The 20429-nt window shown below is 38.5% G+C and overlaps 11 non-coding genes across 11 annotated transcripts; all 11 read left to right on the forward strand.

Moving 5' to 3' along the window:
* Positions 1 to 5003: 5003 nt before the first annotated feature.
* Positions 5004 to 5074, forward strand: trnag-gcc (transfer RNA glycine (anticodon GCC)). Its single transcript has one exon. It is a non-coding gene; the product is annotated as a tRNA-Gly (tRNA).
* Positions 5075 to 5292: 218 nt separating this feature from the next.
* On the forward strand, positions 5293 to 5365 carry trnam-cau (transfer RNA methionine (anticodon CAU)). The gene has a single exon. It is a non-coding gene; the product is annotated as a tRNA-Met (tRNA).
* Positions 5366 to 7952: 2587 nt separating this feature from the next.
* On the forward strand, positions 7953 to 8025 carry trnam-cau (transfer RNA methionine (anticodon CAU)). Its single transcript has one exon. It is a non-coding gene; the product is annotated as a tRNA-Met (tRNA).
* Positions 8026 to 9346: 1321 nt separating this feature from the next.
* Positions 9347 to 9419, forward strand: trnam-cau (transfer RNA methionine (anticodon CAU)). Its single transcript has one exon. It is a non-coding gene; the product is annotated as a tRNA-Met (tRNA).
* A 1254-nt stretch (positions 9420 to 10673) lies between these two features.
* trnam-cau (transfer RNA methionine (anticodon CAU)) lies at positions 10674 to 10746 on the forward strand. The gene has a single exon. It is a non-coding gene; the product is annotated as a tRNA-Met (tRNA).
* Positions 10747 to 12067: 1321 nt separating this feature from the next.
* trnam-cau (transfer RNA methionine (anticodon CAU)) lies at positions 12068 to 12140 on the forward strand. The gene has a single exon. It is a non-coding gene; the product is annotated as a tRNA-Met (tRNA).
* A 1321-nt stretch (positions 12141 to 13461) lies between these two features.
* Positions 13462 to 13534, forward strand: trnam-cau (transfer RNA methionine (anticodon CAU)). Its single transcript has one exon. It is a non-coding gene; the product is annotated as a tRNA-Met (tRNA).
* Positions 13535 to 14855: 1321 nt separating this feature from the next.
* trnam-cau (transfer RNA methionine (anticodon CAU)) lies at positions 14856 to 14928 on the forward strand. The gene has a single exon. It is a non-coding gene; the product is annotated as a tRNA-Met (tRNA).
* A 1321-nt stretch (positions 14929 to 16249) lies between these two features.
* Positions 16250 to 16322, forward strand: trnam-cau (transfer RNA methionine (anticodon CAU)). The gene has a single exon. It is a non-coding gene; the product is annotated as a tRNA-Met (tRNA).
* A 1321-nt stretch (positions 16323 to 17643) lies between these two features.
* On the forward strand, positions 17644 to 17716 carry trnam-cau (transfer RNA methionine (anticodon CAU)). The gene has a single exon. It is a non-coding gene; the product is annotated as a tRNA-Met (tRNA).
* A 1321-nt stretch (positions 17717 to 19037) lies between these two features.
* On the forward strand, positions 19038 to 19110 carry trnam-cau (transfer RNA methionine (anticodon CAU)). Its single transcript has one exon. It is a non-coding gene; the product is annotated as a tRNA-Met (tRNA).
* Positions 19111 to 20429: the final 1319 nt, after the last annotated feature.

Genomic DNA, 20429 nt, shown 5'->3' on the forward strand with positions numbered 1-20429 from the left:
AAGCATCTCACTGTTATACCTCCAGCTTCAGGGCCATGGGATCACGGCCATGTATGATGCAGTGACAGCTTTCCAAGCTAAGCTGCTTGTGGGAGACTCTGATGCAGAAGGATACTTTGGTCACTACGTGTTTCCAAACACTGACAAACCATCTCCACCGCTGTGTTCCCGACTCCGCATGAATCAAATCAAATCAAATTTATTTGTATAACCCAATATCACAAATTATACATTTGTCTCAGTGTGCTTTACAGACTGTAAAGGTTACGACATCCTCTGTCCTTAGACCCTCGCATCGCACAAGGAAAAACTTCCTAAAAGAAACCTCAAAATTATAGGGGAAAAAATGGAAGAAACATCAGGGAGAGCAACTGAGGAGGGATCCCTCTCCCAGGACGGACAGACGTGCAATAGATGTCGTGTGTACAGGATAAACAACATAGTACAAATACAACATTTGACAGAAATTATGTTGTGTTGGAAAAAAGAAAAGAAATAGAAAGTATGGATGAATCCAGGAAAATGTCAATAAGGCTTCCCGGTGTCCAGCAGGACCAGGTCAGCAGGCGCTGTCACGATTCATGATCCTGACGTAAACTTTATCAGTGGCAACCTGCCACATGAGAGACAGATACTCTAGGAACCACAAGTAACCCTGCAGTCTGGGAGCGTAATGCTCTAGTTGGTTTATAAGGTACTATGAGATCTTTAAGATATGCTGGAGCCTGACCATTAATTGATTTGTAAGTCAGGACAAGGATTTTGAATTCTATTCTGTATTTTACCGGGAGCCAGTGCAGTGCAGCTAATACAGGAGTAATATGATCCCGTTTCCTTGTTCTTGTCAATACACGTGCCGCTGCATTTTGGATCAACTGAAGAGTCTTAAGTGACTTTTTGGGACAACCTGATAACAATGAGTTGCAGTAATCCAGCCTTGAAGTAACAAATGCATGGACTAGTTTTTCTGCATCATTTTGAGACAGGATGTGTCTTATTTTTGCAATGTTACGTAGATGAAAGAAGGCAGTCCTTGAGAGTCCCTGCTTAAGTAAACCAACCAAATAATACCACAATTCCAATTTAAATGATGAGGAAGAACAGAAATGAAGAGTTATGACAAAAAAATCTTCTACTCTGATTTGCCTTACAAAATCCAGATACTGCTAAACAATTTTCACAGCTGAGAGAACAACATAGCTTAAAGCACATATTTAAGGTGCTACGTCACCTCCTCCAACTACTAGTTCAATACAAGCCCAGCTGCAAAGGTAAAAAGACAGAGGGTGTCATGTGCTGTACAGATTGTACCCTGAAACTTAGAATTTTTGATATTGGGCTCTATAAATAATATTTGATTGATTGAATTATGAGATACTAAGTCAAAATGAAGAGATACTAAGTGTAGTTTTTGTATTAAATCAATAATGCACGACGGACTCCAAGGGCGGCAGCCTCTGCCGTGGCAAAGTAATTATTCAACATTTTGAAATCTCTTTATTTGCTTTGAGTGAGATGCAAAGATAGATAATAATCTCATGTTACAGAGCACATAGCTGAGTACACAGCTGGAGAAGAACATGTCTACCCTAGCTTTGCATAAAGACTGCATGGAGGCCAGGGGAAACATCTAACCAGCCTCTATCTATTCATTAATGCCTGGCTGGACTGCCTACATGTGCCATCCGACCTCTACAGATCATCCAGAATGCAGCAGCCCCATGGGGGCCTTCTGTTCAGCCGCTCTTCACCTGTGGAATTCCCTCCCAGACCACCTGAGGGCTCCACAAAAAAGCCTTTTTGTAAACCTTGTGTTCTGGTTGTTGTTGTCTTTTACTCTGTAGCACCTTGGGATTGTTTTTAGCCATGAAAGGCTCTTCACAAATAAAATGCATTATTATTATATAACCTACCCAAGTTCTCCCACACTACACCGCTCCTCCGCTTACTTACACTCTCCAGTGTTTCTGTGGAGGTGAAAACTCATTCTTGGAAACAGAAGTAAATGATTCACGCTAAGATAAAATAAATAATTACCGCCATCAAAAATGTATGATACTTTACAGTATCTACTGAGATCCATGTGCATATGATTAATCAACTCAGGTGCATTACCACCTACTGTGTTGGAGTGTGGACCAGAATTATCTATCCCCTAAAAAAAATAAAAATAATACACTTCACTGAAAATTCAATTCTATTGATCAGCTCTGTTTCTTTCAAATATTGGAATAGTCTCCCTAACGCAGTGCTGGTGCGTGGTTCACTCCTCTCCTTTCCTGCGCTCTGTAGATGTGTGCGGGAGGAGGGAATGTGAATGCGCAAGGCAAGAAAAAAACTAAAAACTTGAATTTCAGGGGGAGCGGGGTTCCGGTGGGGGAATATATATGTATATATGTATGCTGTCGGAGCTCCGGTACGAGTGCTGTCGGAGAAAATCTATAAAAAAAAAGTTTAAACCAGATTTTAAAAAGTTGGATGATTTCCCACGGCACACCTGACGATCTCCACTGTCCACTGTGCCGCGGCACTAGTGGTTGAAAATCACTGGTCTATAGTTCATTAGATTTGATGGGTCCTTGCCTGGTTTCCTAATAGGAATAATCACCGCCTTTTTCCAACCATTTGGTCATTTTCCCACTTCCCATACTTTGTTTAAAAAAAAACCTAGCAACCTCATAGATGCTTAATCTCATTACATAACAGATTTCATCCTTCCCAGGAGATGTTAGTCCCGATCTTACTATTGCCCTCTTCATGTCATCCAAAGTAAATGAAGCATCTGTTGTACTGTGTATATCATCTCCTCTTTTAATTACTAATTTCCCTTTCTTTCTTTGCTACCTCAGTCAAGTTATCAGATATCAGCTATCATCTCTGAGTCTTTTCATCAGAAACTGCTGTCCCCCCCATATTCAACACTGGATACTGCCATTCCCTCCAAATTTTATTACAAACAATCTGCCAGCTTTGCCTTTTTGCTTTACATATTATTTTTCCTAACCTTTAATTAAATTCTGAAAATGAAAAGTTATTTTTCAAATCCTGAGAAATGTATTCCTTTCTTCCACTGCTGTAGCACACTCCTCTGTCCACCAGGGAACAGCCTTTGTCTTCATTCTTTCCTTATATAAGTGGACTGTTTAGCAGCTTCTAGTAATGTTTTATCAATCTCTTTAATATCTTCATTCAAGTCTAATTGATCCATTCTTATTTCACATATATATTTAAGCATTTCCCATTTTGCACTGCTAAATACCCATTTCCCGGATATTTTCCCTTGCTTCTTTTCCCTTTGTAGTAATAGTCTACATAATGCTGGACAATTATCACTACCTACTGATGTTTCTTCAGATATATCCCAATCACATATCCCTGCTAAATCCTAAAACTAGGATTACATGTAGTACTGAAGTGTCATATTTTGAGAAGGAGAGTTAGCTTTTATCCTTTAACTTGTGCAGTATTACATTTAAACCCAGTTGTTAATTTGGTCTGAGTTGTGAAGTCAGGCCCTTCATCTAACTGCTGTCAAGATTATGGAGCTTTATGAGTCAGATGACAACAAGGATGCAGCAATAAACTCACTTTTTTTTTTGATTGAAACAATTTAAAGAATACTTAGAAATGTGTCACAAGTTCTCTTCTTTTTGCCTTAATTAAGTTGAACTGCTATGTTTCAACTGCTTGACCTCCTGATTACCAAAATGGCCACAAGGAGGCAGAGGTTGAACACTGCTGAACCATGTTTGTCAGCTATGTGTAGGAGGGCCAGTCCCTAGGTTTTCTCTCCAGCTGAACTACAGTTTGGATTTCACTAACTAGTTCCCCTTCCCTAATTGTGTATTTGATTTTGATGTGATGCCATTCCACAGCAGAAAAGGATCCTAATTTTCTTTAATATGTGGGGCCATTACCAAAGACTTTGTGTCATTACAATGGCACTGATGTAATGACAGGAAATATGCTTTTAAATTCATGAGATTTGAATTAAGTAACAGCAGGCCACTTACAGTAAGTGACTTTTTCTAAAAAAAAGAGTATGTGCCTGCACAGCAGCAATGGCACCACTTCTTTCTTCTGCACGCACAGACACCGCAGCCCCAGGCGGTTTTGCGGGAACATAACCAGACTTTGATCTCTTCTTCAACACTGGACACTCATCTCGCCAATGTCCCTTACCCATTTTGTGACTCGTTGGCGCAGTAGGCAGCGCGTCAGTCTCATAATCTGAAGGTCGTGAGTTCGACCCTCACATGGGACAAAAATATTGTCGGATTGTGGGAGAGGGTTCGGTCTCTGCTCTCTTCAGATGATGCTGTCGGGATGAGAATCATCACCAAGACCGCTATGTAAACGAGGTCCTTTCGGAATGGAAGCCCATTCCAAAAGCATGTCCATTGAGCCCTACCAACTAAACTTTCAAAGGTGCATCCGAGTGTTTCTTAACCAAAGGTCATGCAAGAAAATGTAACTCTACATTCAAGATTTGTACAATAACTCTCTGGAAATGTAAGTAAACAATATAGGCATGCAACTTCACATTCTAGAATTAGAACTAAACATGCTAGAATTTTAACTAAACATGCTGGAAATGAAACTCAACATTCTAGATCTGTACATTAACATTCTTGAACTTTAACTTAACATTATAGACTTGCAACTTCACGTTCTAGAACTGTAAGTTAACGTTATAGAATTGTAACTGAACATGCTAGAAATGTAACTCAACATTGGAATCAGCTGCAATAAGACACATATCCTTAGGGTGTACCAGAAAAGATGTGATGTGGTGTGTGGTAGGTTCTGACTCCTTGTGTTTTGAATACTCTGGTGAGATGCTTTACAGCAAATCCATGTAAGGGAGTTTAACTGGAATGTATCCCTGCTGCAAGGAAGGACAGCAAATAATGAAATACAGAAGCGTTTGCCCATTCGGAAGTATTTATATTGGCCGTGCTATTGGACACGTCTGCAAAATGGTTACATGTTGTGTCATGTGAGCATTGGAGGTTCAGTGGTAGAATTCTCGCCGGCCACGCGGGAGGCCCGGGTCCGATTCCCGGCCAATGCAACTGGGCTTTCGTTTCTTTGGGAATAGTCCTTTCAACAAATTGCAATGTGTGATGCTACTTCATTGGTTTTTGCCCAGAGTTTTGTATAATTATTATCTCAAACTGTAATGGCAAGGTAATATACAATATACAGTTCATTATTATGCTAATTACGACAATTTATCATAATAAATAAAAAAGAACTACATTTTACTGGTAAAGGCTAACACCATTTTGTGCCTCGTTGGCGCAGTAGGCAGCGTGTCAGTCTCATAATCTGAAGGTCGTGAGTTCAACCCTCACACGGGGCAAAAATATTGTCGGATTGTGGGAGAGGGTTCGGTCTCTGCTCTCTTCAAATGATGCTGTCGTGATGAAAATCATCACCAAGACGGCTCTGTAAACGAGGTCCTTTCGGATTGGAAACCCATTCCAAAAGCAAGTCCATTGAGCCCTACCATCTAAACTTTCAAAGGTGCATCCGAGTGTTGATTAACCAAAGGTCATGCAAGAAAATGTAACTCTACAATCAAGATTTGTACATTAACTCTCTGGAAATGTAAGTAAACAATATAGGCTTGCAACTTCAAATTCTAGAATTAGAACTAAACATGCTAGACATTTAACTAAACATACTAGAAATGTAACTTATCATGCTAGAATTGTAACTTCACGAATTGGAGCTGTAACTTGACATGGTAGCATTGCAACTCAACATTTTACAACTGTGACTTAACATTATAGACTTGCAACTTCTCATTCTAGAATTAGAACTAAACATGCTAGAATTGTAACTAAACACGCTGGAAATGAAACTCAACATTCTAGATCTGTACATTAACATTCTTGAACTTTAACTTAACATTATAGACTTGCAACTTCACGTTCTAGAACTGTAAGTGAACGTTATAGAATTGTAACTGAACATGCTAGAAATGTAACTCAACATTGGAATCAGCTGCAATGAGACACATATCCTTAGGGTGTACCAGAAAAGATATGATGTGGTGTGTAGTAGGTTCTGACTCCTTGTGTTTTGAAAACTCTGGTGAGATGCTTTACAGCAAATCCATGTAAGGGAGTTTAACTGGAATGTATCCCTGCTGCAAGGACGGACAGCAAATAATGAAATACAGAAGCGTTTGCCCATTCAGAACTATTTATTTTGGCCGTGCAATTGGACACGTCTGCAAAATGGTTACATGTTGTGTCATGTGAGCATTGGTGGTTCAGTGGTATAATTCTCGCCTGCCACACGGAAGGCCCGGGTCTGTTTCCCGGCCAATGCAACTGGGCTTCTGTTTCTTTGGGAATAGTCCTTTCAACAAATTGCAACATGTGATGCTGCTTCATTGGTTTTTGCCTAGAGTTTTGTATAATTAGTATCTCAAACTGTAATGGCAAGGTAATATACAATATACAGTTCATTATTATGCTAATTATGACAATTTATCATAATAAATAAAAAATAACTACATTTTACTGGTAAAGGCTAACACCATTTTGTGCCTCGTTGGCGCAGTAGGCAGGTCAGTCTCATAATCTGAAGGTCATGAGTTCGACCCTCACACGGGGCAAAAATATTGTCGGATTGTGGGAGAGGGTTCGGTCTCTGCTCTCTTCAGATGATGCTGTCGGGATGAGAATCATCACCAAGACGGCTCTTTAAACGAGGTCCTTTCGGAATGGAAACCCATTCCAAAAGCAAGTCCATTGAGCCCTACCAACTAAACTTTCAAAGGTGTATCCGAGTGTTGCTTAACCAAAGGTCATGCAAGAAAATGTAACTCTACATTCAAGATTTGTACATTTACTGTCTGGAAATGTAAGTAAACAATATAGGCTTGCAACTTCACATTCTAGAATTAGAACTAAACATGCTAGAATTTTAACTAAACATGCTAGAATTGCAACTTCACATTTTGGAGCTGTAACTTGACATGGTAGCATTACAACTCAACATTTTAGAACTGTAACTTAACATTATAGACTTGCAACTTCTCATTCTAGAATAGCAACTTAACTGTCTAGAACGGTATCTTAACATGCTATCATTGTAACTCAACATTCTAGAACTGGGACCTAACCTACTTGACTTGTATCTTACCATTCTAGAACTATAATTTAAGATTGTAGACTTGCAATTTCACATTCTAGGATTTAACTTAACTTTCTAGAATTGTAACTAAACACGCTGGAAATGAAACTCAACATTCTAGATCTGTACATTAACATTCTTGAACTTTAACTTAACATTATAGACTTGCAACTTCACGTTCTAGAACTGTAAGTTAACGTTATAGAATTGTAACTGAACATGTTAGAAATGTAACTCAACATTGGAATCAGCTGCAATGAGACACATATCCTTAGGGTGTACCAGAAAAGATGTGATGTGGTGTGTGGTAGGTTCTGACTCCTTGTGTTTTGAAAACTCTGGTGAGATGCTTTACAGCAAATCCATGTAAAGGAGTTTAACTGGAATGTATACCTGCTGCAAGGACAGACAGCAAATAATGAAATACAGAAGCGTTTGCCCATTCGGAACTATTTATTTTGGCCGTGCTATTGGACACGTTTGCAAAATGGTTACATGTTGTGTCATATGAGCATTGGAGGTTCAGTGGTAGATTTCTCTCCTGCCACGCGGGAGGCCCTGGTCCGATTCCCGGCCAATGCAACTGGGCTTTCGATTCTTTGGGAATAGTCATTTCGACAAATTGCAACGTGTGATGCTGCTTCATTGGTTTTTTCCTAGAGTTTTGTATAATTAGTATCTCAAACTGTAATGGCAAGGTAATATACAATATACAGTTCATTATTATGCTAATTATGACAATTTATCATAATAAATAAAAGAGAACTACATTTTACTGGTAAAGGCTAACACCATTTTGTGCCTCGTTGGCGCAGTAGGCAGCGTGTCAGTCTCATAATCTGAAGGTCGTGAGTTCGACCCTCACACGGGGCAAAAATATTGTCGGATTGTGGGAGAGGGTTCGGTCTCTGCTCTCTTCAGATGATGCTGTCGGGATGAGAATCATCACCAAGACGGCTCTTTAAACGAGGTCCTTTCGGAATGGAAACCCATTCCAAAAGCAAGTCCATTGAGCCCTACCAACTAAACTTTCAAAGGTGTATCCGAGTGTTGCTTAACCAAAGGTCATGCAAGAAAATGTAACTCTACATTCAAGATTTGTACATTTACTGTCTGGAAATGTAAGTAAACAATATAGGCTTGCAACTTCACATTCTAGAATTAGAACTAAACATGCTAGAATTTTAACTAAACATGCTAGAATTGCAACTTCACATTTTGGAGCTGTAACTTGACATGGTAGCATTACAACTCAACATTTTAGAACTGTAACTTAACATTATAGACTTGCAACTTCTCATTCTAGAATAGCAACTTAACTGTCTAGAACGGTATCTTAACATGCTATCATTGTAACTCAACATTCTAGAACTGGGACCTAACCTACTTGACTTGTATCTTACCATTCTAGAACTATAATTTAAGATTGTAGACTTGCAATTTCACATTCTAGGATTTAACTTAACTTTCTAGAATTGTAACTAAACACGCTGGAAATGAAACTCAACATTCTAGATCTGTACATTAACATTCTTGAACTTTAACTTAACATTATAGACTTGCAACTTCACGTTCTAGAACTGTAAGTTAACGTTATAGAATTGTAACTGAACATGTTAGAAATGTAACTCAACATTGGAATCAGCTGCAATGAGACACATATCCTTAGGGTGTACCAGAAAAGATGTGATGTGGTGTGTGGTAGGTTCTGACTCCTTGTGTTTTGAAAACTCTGGTGAGATGCTTTACAGCAAATCCATGTAAAGGAGTTTAACTGGAATGTATACCTGCTGCAAGGACAGACAGCAAATAATGAAATACAGAAGCGTTTGCCCATTCGGAACTATTTATTTTGGCCGTGCTATTGGACACGTTTGCAAAATGGTTACATGTTGTGTCATATGAGCATTGGAGGTTCAGTGGTAGATTTCTCTCCTGCCACGCGGGAGGCCCTGGTCCGATTCCCGGCCAATGCAACTGGGCTTTCGATTCTTTGGGAATAGTCATTTCGACAAATTGCAACGTGTGATGCTGCTTCATTGTTTTTTTCCTAGAGTTTTGTATAATTAGTATCTCAAACTGTAATGGCAAGGTAATATACAATATACAGTTCATTATTATGCTAATTATGACAATTTATCATAATAAATAAAAGAGAACTACATTTTACTGGTAAAGGCTAACACCATTTTGTGCCTCGTTGGCGCAGTAGGCAGCGTGTCAGTCTCATAATCTGAAGGTCGTGAGTTCGACCCTCACACGGGGCAAAAATATTGTCGGATTGTGGGAGAGGGTTCGGTCTCTGCTCTCTTCAGATGATGCTGTCGGGATGAGAATCATCACCAAGACGGCTCTTTAAACGAGGTCCTTTCGGAATGGAAACCCATTCCAAAAGCAAGTCCATTGAGCCCTACCAACTAAACTTTCAAAGGTGTATCCGAGTGTTGCTTAACCAAAGGTCATGCAAGAAAATGTAACTCTACATTCAAGATTTGTACATTTACTAGAATTTTAACTAAACATGCTAGAATTGCAACTTCACATTTTGGAGCTGTAACTTGACATGGTAGCATTACAACTCAACATTTTAGAACTGTAACTTAACATTATAGACTTGCAACTTCTCATTCTAGAATAGCAACTTAACTGTCTAGAACGGTATCTTAACATGCTATCATTGTAACTCAACATTCTAGAACTGGGACCTAACCTACTTGACTTGTATCTTACCATTCTAGAACTATAATTTAAGATTGTAGACTTGCAATTTCACATTCTAGGATTTAACTTAACTTTCTAGAATTGTAACTAAACACGCTGGAAATGAAACTCAACATTCTAGATCTGTACATTAACATTCTTGAACTTTAACTTAACATTATAGACTTGCAACTTCACGTTCTAGAACTGTAAGTTAACGTTATAGAATTGTAACTGAACATGTTAGAAATGTAAGTCAACATTGGAATCAGCTGCAATGAGACACATATCCTTAGGGTGTACCAGAAAAGATGTGATGTGGTGTGTGGTAGGTTCTGACTCCTTGTGTTTTGAAAACTCTGGTGAGATGCTTTACAGCAAATCCATGTAAAGGAGTTTAACTGGAATGTATACCTGCTGCAAGGACAGACAGCAAATAATGAAATACAGAAGCGTTTGCCCATTCGGAACTATTTATTTTGGCCGTGCTATTGGACACGTTTGCAAAATGGTTACATGTTGTGTCATATGAGCATTGGAGGTTCAGTGGTAGATTTCTCTCCTGCCACGCGGGAGGCCCTGGTCCGATTCCCGGCCAATGCAACTGGGCTTTCGATTCTTTGGGAATAGTCATTTCGACAAATTGCAACGTGTGATGCTGCTTCATTGTTTTTTTCCTAGAGTTTTGTATAATTAGTATCTCAAACTGTAATGGCAAGGTAATATACAATATACAGTTCATTATTATGCTAATTATGACAATTTATCATAATAAATAAAAGAGAACTACATTTTACTGGTAAAGGCTAACACCATTTTGTGCCTCGTTGGCGCAGTAGGCAGCGTGTCAGTCTCATAATCTGAAGGTCGTGAGTTCGACCCTCACACGGGGCAAAAATATTGTCGGATTGTGGGAGAGGGTTCGGTCTCTGCTCTCTTCAGATGATGCTGTCGGGATGAGAATCATCACCAAGACGGCTCTTTAAACGAGGTCCTTTCGGAATGGAAACCCATTCCAAAAGCAAGTCCATTGAGCCCTACCAACTAAACTTTCAAAGGTGTATCCGAGTGTTGCTTAACCAAAGGTCATGCAAGAAAATGTAACTCTACATTCAAGATTTGTACATTTACTGTCTGGAAATGTAAGTAAACAATATAGGCTTGCAACTTCACATTCTAGAATTAGAACTAAACATGCTAGAATTTTAACTAAACATGCTAGAATTGCAACTTCACATTTTGGAGCTGTAACTTGACATGGTAGCATTACAACTCAACATTTTAGAACTGTAACTTAACATTATAGACTTGCAACTTCTCATTCTAGAATAGCAACTTAACTGTCTAGAACGGTATCTTAACATGCTATCATTGTAACTCAACATTCTAGAACTGGGACCTAACCTACTTGACTTGTATCTTACCATTCTAGAACTATAATTTAAGATTGTAGACTTGCAATTTCACATTCTAGGATTTAACTTAACTTTCTAGAATTGTAACTAAACACGCTGGAAATGAAACTCAACATTCTAGATCTGTACATTAACATTCTTGAACTTTAACTTAACATTATAGACTTGCAACTTCACGTTCTAGAACTGTAAGTTAACGTTATAGAATTGTAACTGAACATGTTAGAAATGTAACTCAACATTGGAATCAGCTGCAATGAGACACATATCCTTAGGGTGTACCAGAAAAGATGTGATGTGGTGTGTGGTAGGTTCTGACTCCTTGTGTTTTGAAAACTCTGGTGAGATGCTTTACAGCAAATCCATGTAAAGGAGTTTAACTGGAATGTATACCTGCTGCAAGGACAGACAGCAAATAATGAAATACAGAAGCGTTTGCCCATTCGGAACTATTTATTTTGGCCGTGCTATTGGACACGTTTGCAAAATGGTTACATGTTGTGTCATATGAGCATTGGAGGTTCAGTGGTAGATTTCTCTCCTGCCACGCGGGAGGCCCTGGTCCGATTCCCGGCCAATGCAACTGGGCTTTCGATTCTTTGGGAATAGTCATTTCGACAAATTGCAACGTGTGATGCTGCTTCATTGTTTTTTTCCTAGAGTTTTGTATAATTAGTATCTCAAACTGTAATGGCAAGGTAATATACAATATACAGTTCATTATTATGCTAATTATGACAATTTATCATAATAAATAAAAGAGAACTACATTTTACTGGTAAAGGCTAACACCATTTTGTGCCTCGTTGGCGCAGTAGGCAGCGTGTCAGTCTCATAATCTGAAGGTCGTGAGTTCGACCCTCACACGGGGCAAAAATATTGTCGGATTGTGGGAGAGGGTTCGGTCTCTGCTCTCTTCAGATGATGCTGTCGGGATGAGAATCATCACCAAGACGGCTCTTTAAACGAGGTCCTTTCGGAATGGAAACCCATTCCAAAAGCAAGTCCATTGAGCCCTACCAACTAAACTTTCAAAGGTGTATCCGAGTGTTGCTTAACCAAAGGTCATGCAAGAAAATGTAACTCTACATTCAAGATTTGTACATTTACTGTCTGGAAATGTAAGTAAACAATATAGGCTTGCAACTTCACATTCTAGAATTAGAACTAAACATGCTAGAATTTTAACTAAACATGCTAGAATTGCAACTTCACATTTTGGAGCTGTAACTTGACATGGTAGCATTACAACTCAACATTTTAGAACTGTAACTTAACATTATAGACTTGCAACTTCTCATTCTAGAATAGCAACTTAACTGTCTAGAACGGTATCTTAACATGCTATCATTGTAACTCAACATTCTAGAACTGGGACCTAACCTACTTGACTTGTATCTTACCATTCTAGAACTATAATTTAAGATTGTAGACTTGCAATTTCACATTCTAGGATTTAACTTAACTTTCTAGAATTGTAACTAAACACGCTGGAAATGAAACTCAACATTCTAGATCTGTACATTAACATTCTTGAACTTTAACTTAACATTATAGACTTGCAACTTCACGTTCTAGAACTGTAAGTTAACGTTATAGAATTGTAACTGAACATGTTAGAAATGTAACTCAACATTGGAATCAGCTGCAATGAGACACATATCCTTAGGGTGTACCAGAAAAGATGTGATGTGGTGTGTGGTAGGTTCTGACTCCTTGTGTTTTGAAAACTCTGGTGAGATGCTTTACAGCAAATCCATGTAAAGGAGTTTAACTGGAATGTATACCTGCTGCAAGGACAGACAGCAAATAATGAAATACAGAAGCGTTTGCCCATTCGGAACTATTTATTTTGGCCGTGCTATTGGACACGTTTGCAAAATGGTTACATGTTGTGTCATATGAGCATTGGAGGTTCAGTGGTAGATTTCTCTCCTGCCACGCGGGAGGCCCTGGTCCGATTCCCGGCCAATGCAACTGGGCTTTCGATTCTTTGGGAATAGTCATTTCGACAAATTGCAACGTGTGATGCTGCTTCATTGTTTTTTTCCTAGAGTTTTGTATAATTAGTATCTCAAACTGTAATGGCAAGGTAATATACAATATACAGTTCATTATTATGCTAATTATGACAATTTATCATAATAAATAAAAGAGAACTACATTTTACTGGTAAAGGCTAACACCATTTTGTGCCTCGTTGGCGCAGTAGGCAGCGTGTCAGTCTCATAATCTGAAGGTCGTGAGTTCGACCCTCACACGGGGCAAAAATATTGTCGGATTGTGGGAGAGGGTTCGGTCTCTGCTCTCTTCAGATGATGCTGTCGGGATGAGAATCATCACCAAGACGGCTCTTTAAACGAGGTCCTTTCGGAATGGAAACCCATTCCAAAAGCAAGTCCATTGAGCCCTACCAACTAAACTTTCAAAGGTGTATCCGAGTGTTGCTTAACCAAAGGTCATGCAAGAAAATGTAACTCTACATTCAAGATTTGTACATTTACTGTCTGGAAATGTAAGTAAACAATATAGGCTTGCAACTTCACATTCTAGAATTAGAACTAAACATGCTAGAATTTTAACTAAACATGCTAGAATTGCAACTTCACATTTTGGAGCTGTAACTTGACATGGTAGCATTACAACTCAACATTTTAGAACTGTAACTTAACATTATAGACTTGCAACTTCTCATTCTAGAATAGCAACTTAACTGTCTAGAACGGTATCTTAACATGCTATCATTGTAACTCAACATTCTAGAACTGGGACCTAACCTACTTGACTTGTATCTTACCATTCTAGAACTATAATTTAAGATTGTAGACTTGCAATTTCACATTCTAGGATTTAACTTAACTTTCTAGAATTGTAACTAAACACGCTGGAAATGAAACTCAACATTCTAGATCTGTACATTAACATTCTTGAACTTTAACTTAACATTATAGACTTGCAACTTCACGTTCTAGAACTGTAAGTTAACGTTATAGAATTGTAACTGAACATGTTAGAAATGTAACTCAACATTGGAATCAGCTGCAATGAGACACATATCCTTAGGGTGTACCAGAAAAGATGTGATGTGGTGTGTGGTAGGTTCTGACTCCTTGTGTTTTGAAAACTCTGGTGAGATGCTTTACAGCAAATCCATGTAAAGGAGTTTAACTGGAATGTATACCTGCTGCAAGGACAGACAGCAAATAATGAAATACAGAAGCGTTTGCCCATTCGGAACTATTTATTTTGGCCGTGCTATTGGACACGTTTGCAAAATGGTTACATGTTGTGTCATATGAGCATTGGAGGTTCAGTGGTAGATTTCTCTCCTGCCACGCGGGAGGCCCTGGTCCGATTCCCGGCCAATGCAACTGGGCTTTCGATTCTTTGGGAATAGTCATTTCGACAAATTGCAACGTGTGATGCTGCTTCATTGTTTTTTTCCTAGAGTTTTGTATAATTAGTATCTCAAACTGTAATGGCAAGGTAATATACAATATACAGTTCATTATTATGCTAATTATGACAATTTATCATAATAAATAAAAGAGAACTACATTTTACTGGTAAAGGCTAACACCATTTTGTGCCTCGTTGGCGCAGTAGGCAGCGTGTCAGTCTCATAATCTGAAGGTCGTGAGTTCGACCCTCACACGGGGCAAAAATATTGTCGGATTGTGGGAGAGGGTTCGGTCTCTGCTCTCTTCAGATGATGCTGTCGGGATGAGAATCATCACCAAGACGGCTCTTTAAACGAGGTCCTTTCGGAATGGAAACCCATTCCAAAAGCAAGTCCATTGAGCCCTACCAACTAAACTTTCAAAGGTGTATCCGAGTGTTGCTTAACCAAAGGTCATGCAAGAAAATGTAACTCTACATTCAAGATTTGTACATTTACTGTCTGGAAATGTAAGTAAACAATATAGGCTTGCAACTTCACATTCTAGAATTAGAACTAAACATGCTAGAATTTTAACTAAACATGCTAGAATTGCAACTTCACATTTTGGAGCTGTAACTTGACATGGTAGCATTACAACTCAACATTTTAGAACTGTAACTTAACATTATAGACTTGCAACTTCTCATTCTAGAATAGCAACTTAACTGTCTAGAACGGTATCTTAACATGCTATCATTGTAACTCAACATTCTAGAACTGGGACCTAACCTACTTGACTTGTATCTTACCATTCTAGAACTATAATTTAAGATTGTAGACTTGCAATTTCACATTCTAGGATTTAACTTAACTTTCTAGAATTGTAACTAAACACGCTGGAAATGAAACTCAACATTCTAGATCTGTACATTAACATTCTTGAACTTTAACTTAACATTATAGACTTGCAACTTCACGTTCTAGAACTGTAAGTTAACGTTATAGAATTGTAACTGAACATGTTAGAAATGTAACTCAACATTGGAATCAGCTGCAATGAGACACATATCCTTAGGGTGTACCAGAAAAGATGTGATGTGGTGTGTGGTAGGTTCTGACTCCTTGTGTTTTGAAAACTCTGGTGAGATGCTTTACAGCAAATCCATGTAAAGGAGTTTAACTGGAATGTATACCTGCTGCAAGGACAGACAGCAAATAATGAAATACAGAAGCGTTTGCCCATTCGGAACTATTTATTTTGGCCGTGCTATTGGACACGTTTGCAAAATGGTTACATGTTGTGTCATATGAGCATTGGAGGTTCAGTGGTAGATTTCTCTCCTGCCACGCGGGAGGCCCTGGTCCGATTCCCGGCCAATGCAACTGGGCTTTCGATTCTTTGGGAATAGTCATTTCGACAAATTGCAACGTGTGATGCTGCTTCATTGTTTTTTTCCTAGAGTTTTGTATAATTAGTATCTCAAACTGTAATGGCAAGGTAATATACAATATACAGTTCATTATTATGCTAATTATGACAATTTATCATAATAAATAAAAGAGAACTACATTTTACTGGTAAAGGCTAACACCATTTTGTGCCTCGTTGGCGCAGTAGGCAGCGTGTCAGTCTCATAATCTGAAGGTCGTGAGTTCGACCCTCACACGGGGCAAAAATATTGTCGGATTGTGGGAGAGGGTTCGGTCTCTGCTCTCTTCAGATGATGCTGTCGGGATGAGAATCATCACCAAGACGGCTCTTTAAACGAGGTCCTTTCGGAATGGAAACCCATTCCAAAAGCAAGTCCATTGAGCCCTACCAACTAAACTTTCAAAGGTGTATCCGAGTGTTGCTTAACCAAAGGTCATGCAAGAAAATGTAACTCTACATTCAAGATTTGTACATTTACTGTCTGGAAATGTAAGTAAACAATATAGGCTTGCAACTTCACATTCTAGAATTAGAACTAAACATGCTAGAATTTTAACTAAACATGCTAGAATTGCAACTTCACATTTTGGAGCTGTAACTTGACATGGTAGCATTACAACTCAACATTTTAGAACTGTAACTTAACATTATAGACTTGCAACTTCTCATTCTAGAATAGCAACTTAACTGTCTAGAACGGTATCTTAACATGCTATCATTGTAACTCAACATTCTAGAACTGGGACCTAACCTACTTGACTTGTATCTTACCATTCTAGAACTATAATTTAAGATTGTAGACTTGCAATTTCACATTCTAGGATTTAACTTAACTTTCTAGAATTGTAACTAAACACGCTGGAAATGAAACTCAACATTCTAGATCTGTACATTAACATTCTTGAACTTTAACTTAACATTATAGACTTGCAACTTCACGTTCTAGAACTGTAAGTTAACGTTATAGAATTGTAACTGAACATGTTAGAAATGTAACTCAACATTGGAATCAGCTGCAATGAGACACATATCCTTAGGGTGTACCAGAAAAGATGTGATGTGGTGTGTGGTAGGTTCTGACTCCTTGTGTTTTGAAAACTCTGGTGAGATGCTTTACAGCAAATCCATGTAAAGGAGTTTAACTGGAATGTATACCTGCTGCAAGGACAGACAGCAAATAATGAAATACAGAAGCGTTTGCCCATTCGGAACTATTTATTTTGGCCGTGCTATTGGACACGTTTGCAAAATGGTTACATGTTGTGTCATATGAGCATTGGAGGTTCAGTGGTAGATTTCTCTCCTGCCACGCGGGAGGCCCTGGTCCGATTCCCGGCCAATGCAACTGGGCTTTCGATTCTTTGGGAATAGTCATTTCGACAAATTGCAACGTGTGATGCTGCTTCATTGTTTTTTTCCTAGAGTTTTGTATAATTAGTATCTCAAACTGTAATGGCAAGGTAATATACAATATACAGTTCATTATTATGCTAATTATGACAATTTATCATAATAAATAAAAGAGAACTACATTTTACTGGTAAAGGCTAACACCATTTTGTGCCTCGTTGGCGCAGTAGGCAGCGTGTCAGTCTCATAATCTGAAGGTCGTGAGTTCGACCCTCACACGGGGCAAAAATATTGTCGGATTGTGGGAGAGGGTTCGGTCTCTGCTCTCTTCAGATGATGCTGTCGGGATGAGAATCATCACCAAGACGGCTCTTTAAACGAGGTCCTTTCGGAATGGAAACCCATTCCAAAAGCAAGTCCATTGAGCCCTACCAACTAAACTTTCAAAGGTGTATCCGAGTGTTGCTTAACCAAAGGTCATGCAAGAAAATGTAACTCTACATTCAAGATTTGTACATTTACTGTCTGGAAATGTAAGTAAACAATATAGGCTTGCAACTTCACATTCTAGAATTAGAACTAAACATGCTAGAATTTTAACTAAACATGCTAGAATTGCAACTTCACATTTTGGAGCTGTAACTTGACATGGTAGCATTACAACTCAACATTTTAGAACTGTAACTTAACATTATAGACTTGCAACTTCTCATTCTAGAATAGCAACTTAACTGTCTAGAACGGTATCTTAACATGCTATCATTGTAACTCAACATTCTAGAACTGGGACCTAACCTACTTGACTTGTATCTTACCATTCTAGAACTATAATTTAAGATTGTAGACTTGCAATTTCACATTCTAGGATTTAACTTAACTTTCTAGAATTGTAACTAAACACGCTGGAAATGAAACTCAACATTCTAGATCTGTACATTAACATTCTTGAACTTTAACTTAACATTATAGACTTGCAACTTCACGTTCTAGAACTGTAAGTTAACGTTATAGAATTGTAACTGAACATGTTAGAAATGTAACTCAACATTGGAATCAGCTGCAATGAGACACATATCCTTAGGGTGTACCAGAAAAGATGTGATGTGGTGTGTGGTAGGTTCTGACTCCTTGTGTTTTGAAAACTCTGGTGAGATGCTTTACAGCAAATCCATGTAAAGGAGTTTAACTGGAATGTATACCTGCTGCAAGGACAGACAGCAAATAATGAAATACAGAAGCGTTTGCCCATTCGGAACTATTTATTTTGGCCGTGCTATTGGACACGTTTGCAAAATGGTTACATGTTGTGTCATATGAGCATTGGAGGTTCAGTGGTAGATTTCTCTCCTGCCACGCGGGAGGCCCTGGTCCGATTCCCGGCCAATGCAACTGGGCTTTCGATTCTTTGGGAATAGTCATTTCGACAAATTGCAACGTGTGATGCTGCTTCATTGTTTTTTTCCTAGAGTTTTGTATAATTAGTATCTCAAACTGTAATGGCAAGGTAATATACAATATACAGTTCATTATTATGCTAATTATGACAATTTATCATAATAAATAAAAGAGAACTACATTTTACTGGTAAAGGCTAACACCATTTTGTGCCTCGTTGGCGCAGTAGGCAGCGTGTCAGTCTCATAATCTGAAGGTCGTGAGTTCGACCCTCACACGGGGCAAAAATATTGTCGGATTGTGGGAGAGGGTTCGGTCTCTGCTCTCTTCAGATGATGCTGTCGGGATGAGAATCATCACCAAGACGGCTCTTTAAACGAGGTCCTTTCGGAATGGAAACCCATTCCAAAAGCAAGTCCATTGAGCCCTACCAACTAAACTTTCAAAGGTGTATCCGAGTGTTGCTTAACCAAAGGTCATGCAAGAAAATGTAACTCTACATTCAAGATTTGTACATTTACTGTCTGGAAATGTAAGTAAACAATATAGGCTTGCAACTTCACATTCTAGAATTAGAACTAAACATGCTAGAATTTTAACTAAACATGCTAGAATTGCAACTTCACATTTTGGAGCTGTAACTTGACATGGTAGCATTACAACTCAACATTTTAGAACTGTAACTTAACATTATAGACTTGCAACTTCTCATTCTAGAATAGCAACTTAACTGTCTAGAACGGTATCTTAACATGCTATCATTGTAACTCAACATTCTAGAACTGGGACCTAACCTACTTGACTTGTATCTTACCATTCTAGAACTATAATTTAAGATTGTAGACTTGCAATTTCACATTCTAGGATTTAACTTAACTTTCTAGAATTGTAACTAAACACGCTGGAAATGAAACTCAACATTCTAGATCTGTACATTAACATTCTTGAACTTTAACTTAACATTATAGACTTGCAACTTCACGTTCTAGAACTGTAAGTTAACGTTATAGAATTGTAACTGAACATGTTAGAAATGTAACTCAACATTGGAATCAGCTGCAATGAGACACATATCCTTAGGGTGTACCAGAAAAGATGTGATGTGGTGTGTGGTAGGTTCTGACTCCTTGTGTTTTGAAAACTCTGGTGAGATGCTTTACAGCAAATCCATGTAAAGGAGTTTAACTGGAATGTATACCTGCTGCAAGGACAGACAGCAAATAATGAAATACAGAAGCGTTTGCCCATTCGGAACTATTTATTTTGGCCGTGCTATTGGACACGTTTGCAAAATGGTTACATGTTGTGTCATATGAGCATTGGAGGTTCAGTGGTAGATTTCTCTCCTGCCACGCGGGAGGCCCTGGTCCGATTCCCGGCCAATGCAACTGGGCTTTCGATTCTTTGGGAATAGTCATTTCGACAAATTGCAACGTGTGATGCTGCTTCATTGTTTTTTTCCTAGAGTTTTGTATAATTAGTATCTCAAACTGTAATGGCAAGGTAATATACAATATACAGTTCATTATTATGCTAATTATGACAATTTATCATAATAAATAAAAGAGAACTACATTTTACTGGTAAAGGCTAACACCATTTT

Source organism: Cottoperca gobio, chromosome 6 (assembly GCF_900634415.1).
Source record: "Cottoperca gobio chromosome 6, fCotGob3.1, whole genome shotgun sequence".
In the NCBI taxonomy this organism is placed as follows: Eukaryota; Metazoa; Chordata; class Actinopteri; order Perciformes; family Bovichtidae; genus Cottoperca; species Cottoperca gobio.